Below are 7,743 nucleotides of genomic sequence, written 5' to 3'. Positions count from 1 at the left end.
TAGCAGAAAGTTGCCTATGGCTATGTTACTAATATCCCAGCAAAAACTCAGCCACCTTGGAAGCAGGTCAGAAGGGAAAGGTAAGAGATTCACAAAAGACAGTACTGCTGGCAATTGTTGCAAGTTACATATGGCTTGGTAGGTTATAGATCCACATACAACAATTACCAAATAGCAAAGGCCTCAGAGGAAGTATCAGACACCAGATGGTTCCCAGAGGACAGCTTCTGTAGCATGTTGCCTATTTGTTGATTAGGGAGTTGGATCAGCAAAAGTTGGGAATTAGGTAGTACCATTCAGAATAAATATACGGGAAAGGGGTGAAAAATGTAAATTAAATTTTACCAAAACAAGAGACCAATGTACAAAAAAAGTGACAATGTAAGTTTGTGGATAAAACTGAGTGTTCAGTAGAATGTTCATAAAAACTGATGTTTGATTGTAATGAGGAGCAGCAAATTACTGCAGATGCTGGAATCTATACTGACAACAACAAATGTTGGAGATCACAGTGGGTCAGGCAGCATCAATGGAGAGAGAGCAAGCTAAAGCTTTGCATCTAGAGGACTCTTCATCAGAATGACAGTTCTTCTGGGGAATATAGTCAGAATACAATTGAATAAGGGGAAAGTATACAGAGAAGAGGAGCTGTGGTAGTAGGAGGTTCAATAGTGGTAATTAAATGTGTGTGGCCACAGACACGACTCCAGGATGGTGTCTTGCTTCCCTCGGATCAGGGTCAATGATATCACTGACTGACTGCAGCATATTTCGGAGGAGAGCAAACAATCAATCAGTGATCATGATTCACATTGGCACTAATTATATAAAGAGAACGAGGTCCTGCAAAAAGAACTTGGGGAGCTAGATAGCAGATCAAAAACAGGTGCCAAGTGCAAGTGAGTATAGGAATAGATGGATACAGGAGATAAATATGTAGCTAAAAAAAAAGAGTTGGTGCAGGATGGAGAACTTTAGACTCCTTATCAGCGTATCAGTTTCTGGGAAAGGTGAGACCTGTACATTTCTGATGGATTGTATCTGAACTACAGAGAAACTGATATCTTGGTGGGTGGATTTGATAGTACTGTCAGTAGGGGTGTAAACTAATTCCTGATGAAGAGCTTATGCTCAAAATGACATTCCTGAAGAGCTTATACCCGAAACATCGACATTTGCATTTCTCTGATGCAGCCTGACCAGCTGTGCTTTTCCAGCACCACACCTTTTGGCTCTGATCTCCAAAATCTGCAGTCCTCACTTTCTTTTTCATGTAAACAAATTTGACAGGGGACTTTAATATGGAACAGGAATAGTGGGAGATGCACAGACAAATGTAGAAGAAAGGCTAAGTATGTCTGGCAAGTAGAGTAGTAAGTTACGACACAAGGGAGTTTGGCAAGTTTGGACAGCATTTATTTCAATGCAGTGAGTCTTGCGAGTAAGGCAGATGAGTGGAGGGTGCCAATTCATACATGGGGATATGACATCATTGCTATCACAGAGACAATGGTTGCGGGAGGGGCAAAACTGGCATCTCTGTAGTCTGTCAAGAGAGTGGTGCTGGAAAAGCACAGCAGGTCAGGCAGCATCTGAGGTGCAGGAGAATCAATGTTTTGGGCATAAGCCCTTCCATTCCTGATGAAGGGCTTATGTGCAAAATGTCGATTCACCTGCTCCTCAGATGCTGCCTGACCTGCTGTGCTTTTCCAGCGCCACACTCTCGACTCTAATCTCCAGTATCTGCAGTCCTCACTTTCTCCTAGTTGATCTCTATGCTCTATAAGAGTACAGCAAGTCAAGGAGGATGGAAAAGGAGATGGTGTAGTAATATTGACCAATGAGTTAATTATTGCAAAGTAGAGATGATATCTCAGAAGGCCCTTCATTTGAGGCCAAATGGATAGAACTTAAAAGGAAGGTAGTCACATTGTTGGGAACATCTATGGTGCGATAGAAGGGCAGATTTGCCAAATTTCAGGGAAGTGTAAGAATAGAGTCATAGATGTACAGCACAGAAACAGACCCTTCGGTCCAACTTGTTCATGTCAACCAGATATCCCAACCTAATCTAGTCCCTCCTGCCAGCACCTGGCTCATACCCCTCCAAATCTTTCCTATTCATATAGCAATCCAGATGCCTTTCAAATGTTGCAACTGTACTAGCCTCCACCACTTCCTCTAGCAGCTCATTCCATTCACATACCACCCTTTGCATGAAAGAGTTGCCCCTTAGGTCTCATATCTTTTCCCCTCTCACCCTAAACCTATGCCCTCTAGTTCTGGACTCCCCCTCCCCAGGGAAAAGACTTTGTCTATTTATCCTATCCAAGCCCCTCGTGATTTTATAAACCTCTGAAGTCACCCCTCAGCCTCCGATGGTCCAGGGAAAATAGCCCCAGCCTATTCAACCTCTCTCTATAGCTCAAATCCTCCAACCCTGGCAACATCCTTGTAAATCTTTTCTGAACCCTTTCAGGTTTCACAACATCTTTCCGATAGGAAGGAGACCAGAATTGCATGCAATATTCTAACAGTGGCCTAACCAATGTCCTGTACAGCCGCAACATGACCTCCCAATTCCTGTAATCTGACCAATAAAGTAATAAGGTAATAGGTGTTAGGGAATTTCAACTTCCCTAATAATACCAATACAGAAACTTAGAGTGTGATGTACTCTGGGGCTCTTATGATTCTCAGGGCAGTACAATGTTTACAATTGCTGTCTCGGTGCCAGGGACTGGGTTCCAGGAGGCTAGGTGGTTTAGCCATGGTAAATGCAGGGTTAGGAGGATAGGGTGGGGACTGGACCTGGGTGGGATGCTCTTTGAACAGTTGATGCAGACTTGACAGGCTGCGTGGCCTCTTCCTGAACTGTAGGGAATCTATGAATAATTGGTATAGATAGTGTGAAAGTCTTAGAGGGGACGGAATTCTTCAAAATGTACAGATCATTCTGCTATGAGTGTTTTGTTAATGCAAATTCGCTGTAACGCAACTGACAAATTGGAGACACTTTCTAAAGCACAGACTTTTAAAATGTGTGTTGGCTGTAACATGATTACATCGCCAATACTAAGTGCTGTTTCTAAAGTGCGATTTTTCTATAAGAAAAAGACAAGAACTTTGCACAAGGACATAACCATCACGTTATAGAAGAGATCTCTGTATCCAGGAAAACTTAAGCCAGTAAGTTTACATGAGGCAGGGCAGTGACTGACCTAAGTTTAGGTCACAAAGCAGGGCAAGTGATAGAAGTGTCAGTGAGAGATCACTGGTAGTTAACTTAGTCAGATTCAAGTTTGTCATGGAATGGATGAGGATGGACCAAAAATACAGGTTTTGAATTAGAGGAAGGCTGATTTTAATATAAGACAGTATCTGGCCAAAGTGAACTGGAAGCAGTTAACTTGTAGAAAAATCTACAGAGTAGTGAGAGTCCTTCAAAAAATAAACCGTGGGAAGCAGGGTCATGTTCCTGTAAAGGTGAAGAGTGGGACAAAACAATGCAGAGAACCCTGCACAAGATTAGATAAGCAGTAAAGGAAAGCTTGTGGCAGATATTGAGGGCTCAGAATGCCACAAGCCCTAGAGGTATATTGAAAGTTTGAGGGCTACTTAAAGAATTAGGAAAGGGACAAGAGGGCATGAGTAAAATATTGGTGGGTTAATAAAAAACAATCCAAATGCGTTTTGTAAGTACAGAAGAGACAAGGGGAAGTAGGGAAAGAATTGGGCCTATTAGGGACCGAAGTGGTAAACTATGGGCAGAGCCAGAAGACAGGTGAGAACTTACTTAGGTGAGAACGAACTTACTTAGGTGAGAACTTAACATCTCTATTCATGAAATTTTTCAAGACTTCAGAATGATATCAGTATAAATCAGGGAAAGGATTGAGATACAGTTGAACAAATTACAGTTGAGAGGGAGGAGTTATTGGTGAACTTAAAATTGGATAAGTCTGTAAGCCCAGATGAAATATATTCCAGGCTGCTGTGGGAGGCAAGATTGCATTAATTGTCAAATCCTGTCAAGGCATAACAGAGGTCCCAGATGATTGCAGGACAGTTAATGTAGTATCATTATTGAAGAAAGGATAAACCAGGAACTATAGATTGGTGAGTCTATCACTGGTAGGGAAACTATTAGGGGGAGAAGAAAGCTTGAAGTGAAGAATTAATCACCATTTGGAGAGGCAAGGATTAATCCAGGATAGTCATCAAGGCTTTTTCAGGGGGAGTCATATCGGACAGGTTGAAGTGACTAGATGGTTGGATGCAAGTAGTGCAGTGGATATAGTCTAGATGGACTTCATTAAGGCTTTTGGCAAAGTTACACAGGGAGACTGGTCAAAATGATGAGAATCCATGATATCCAGGGCAGTTTGCCAAATTGGGGCTTGATGGCCAGAGGCAGAGGATGAAAATCAAACATTGTTTGTGTGATTAGAGGCTTGTATTCAGTGGCATAGTACAGGTTTCAGTGTTGGACCCCTTGCTGTTTGTAGCATACATTAATGATTTAGATAGGAATGTCAGATTTAATCAGTAAGTTTGCAGACAATACAAAAATCGGTGGGGTAGTAAGTAGTGAGAAGCAAAGTCTTAGAATACAGATGGATATACATGAGCTGCTCAAATGGGCATAACAATGACAGTGTCATACAGCAACATGTCCACCCCCTCAACTGATCATTGCTGGCAAGCATTACAAGCAACTTAGGTATAAAAAAAACCTGCTTGGAAGGTCAAGGTTTGCAATAAACTGAAGTAACAGACGTGTTAAGCGATGGAATATTAGACTGTCTAAGAAAATTGAATCACAATTTGTAGGTGTTGCATCATGCACTAAATAAAATAAGTCGATTGACAAAACTGGCTAAAATGAACTAGACAACAGAATTGACAGACATTGGTCAATGTCTGGCAGTAGTTAAGGAAACAAATGGGATACTTGGTTTTAGAATAAAAGAGAAGTAAGTAGGTCAAAAGGTAGGGATGTTGGTTTGCTACACCTGGCGGGTTTTGTGCACTTTTGGGATTCTGACTGTGAGAAGTATTCCTCCACCTTACTATTGGCACACGTAATTTTGGCTCGTTTGTCCATAAAAGTATAAAATTACTCTTTCCTAAACTCACCATTCTGAAGTTCTCTGAATTATTCTTCAGAGGTTTTACTCTGTCTGAATGTTTCCCTCTTTGGCTTGGTATCCCTTTTGTTTCATTACTGCATCTGTAAAGCCACTTGAGATTGTTTGCTATGTTCAGGGATCTGTGAATCACAAGTTGTTGCCATTGAGGTGAAAGTGCAAAACTACTTGGTGGTGAATGATTTTCAGGGCTAGAGAGAAAAAAAAACACTAAGATGACCTGACATAACTTGAACCCTTTTTTGTTGTGTAGGAAGAGAGACAAACAAATGCTTTAAATTAGAAAGGGTGAATGACCGGGAAGGGATATTTAATGTGGTACATGACAGCATGGACATTTAAAACTGATTAGTAATCCATAACTTCACAACAAGGCTAGTTAATTTTCAGAATGACTTACCAAAGGAATTGTAAGACATTGACATAGACATCACATTCAATTCATATCCTTGCAAGGATTTTGGTGCCAGTGGTTCTGATGCAATTTTTTCAGGCAATACACGTTCCATCTTCCCAAAACTGGTCCCAATGTCCGAAGAATCTAAATATCAGTGTATCAAATACACTGACTGGTCCAACATCCAGTTTTTAAAAATTGTAACCTTGACATCAACGATTTCCTGACGCTTACCTCTGAGCTAGGAGGCCTGGGCTCAAGTTCCAACTGCTCCAAAACACTTCTCAACAGGCTGATTAGAAATTATCTACCCCTAATGCTTGTAACTAGAATATTCAAGTACTTATTTGATTTACTTACAGGCTTTAAATCATTGTGAAGTTGTCACTCAAAGCCTTTGAAAATGTTTTTAATTTTACAGGAAGGGTTTTCTTTTAAAAGAGATAAATAAATAACTTAGAAGTGCCTAAAGACAAGCCACTATCTGGGTTCTCAAGTCAGTATTACTTAAAAAAATCACTTTTTCAATACTTATCTTGCTCAAAATGATAACATTCTCAGAACTTCATCTTAGTTGAATTACAACGTTGACTACTTAAAAATACAGCCCCTGCTATTCCATTATCATTGTTCTATAAATAGTCTTAAAATGTGGTTTGATTTGCACTACATTACAAATTCAAAACTATTTGTTGAGTCAAAAGAGAAATATTGCTCACTCATTATCAGATACATTCAGTGGTTTGGTTAAATGATGTGATCACCACACAAATCAGGCAAGCAAGACGGTCATCCAAAATTTTGCAATATAAAAACAGTTTCTCTGAACACAAAGTAGGTCCACATTTTGCCCTGTTTACAGGGATTCTTTTGTGCATTACATTTTGTACAAACTGTTTAATATCAGGTCACAATGATACAGTCCTTCTATTATTGCTGACTGACCTTTTCCAAAGGGGAAAAAAAAATACTATCTTTGGTACATTGTATTGTACAAGATAGAATACAAAACCCTCTTTGTTCCATTCCAGAATCCTTGCTTGAAATACTAAATTACTGTAAAATGACACCAGTTAAGAATGTGTTTAGTTTAATATTTATCATTTTTGTATATTAATAACATCACCCACTTTTTATGTTGCAAATAACTAATTTAGGTTTTTCATTTTAAAAACCATGGTTAAAGAGGTATGTTTCCTCTGTTTTGTTTGACTGAATGAAGAAGACATTAAAATGTTCATATTTTTAAAACAACTTCATGTTTAGTAGCGTGCTAAGAAAAATCCACTCTTTCCCCATTCAAAATGGTTATTTCACTACCTAATGAAGGCATAGAGTCATAGAGACGTACAGCATGGAAACAGACCCTTTGGTCTAACCTGTCTATGTCGACCAGATATCCCAACCCACCTGCCAGCACCTGGCCCATATCCCTCCAAACCCTTGCTATTCATATACCCATCCCAATGCCTCTTAAATGTTGCAATTGTACCAGACTCCACTACATCCTCTGGCAGCTCATTCCATACACACACACACCACCTTCTGCATGAAAAAGTTGCCCCTTTTATATCTTTCCCCTCTCACCCTAAACCTATGCCCTCTAGTTCTGGACTCCCCGACCCCAGGGAAAAGACTTTGCCTATTTATCCTATCTGTGCCCCTCAATTTTGTAAACCTCAGCCTCTGACGCTCCAGGGAAAACAGCCCCAGCCTGTTCAACCTCTCCCTGTAAACTTTCTTTATAACTATTTACAGCTTGAGGGAGTGAAGAAACACCCACAATTATATGTAACAAAAACAGAAATTGCTGGAAAATCTCAGCTCAGAGGAAGGGTCACTTGGCCAGAAATGTTAACTGATTTCTCTCCACAGATGCTGCCAGACCTGCTGAGCTTTTCCAGCAATTTGTTTTTGTTTGATTTACAGCATCTGCAGTTCTTTCAATTTTTATTTACCCACAATTAAAAGATTTAGCTCTATTAGCACAATAAATTTAGCAAATCAGACAGTTTAGAATTTAAACCTTCCTGCTACAATTAGATAATGACACTCTAAGGCATGTGTGGGGTCTTCGATGGTCAATCAAAATTATCATCTACCACTCAAGAAAGAGATCTTTTCAAATAGGTTTCCATGATTCCATAATAGAAATTGAAACAAGCTAAAGAGCAGAACATTCTTATGTGCATAGAC

This window comes from Chiloscyllium plagiosum, unplaced genomic scaffold (assembly GCF_037043375.1).
Source record: "Chiloscyllium plagiosum isolate Xiang-an unplaced genomic scaffold, Cpla_swu_hap1 HiC_scaffold_17, whole genome shotgun sequence".
Lineage (NCBI taxonomy): Eukaryota > Metazoa > Chordata > Chondrichthyes > Orectolobiformes > Hemiscylliidae > Chiloscyllium > Chiloscyllium plagiosum.
Note: the sequence above shows the minus strand (reverse complement) of the source record.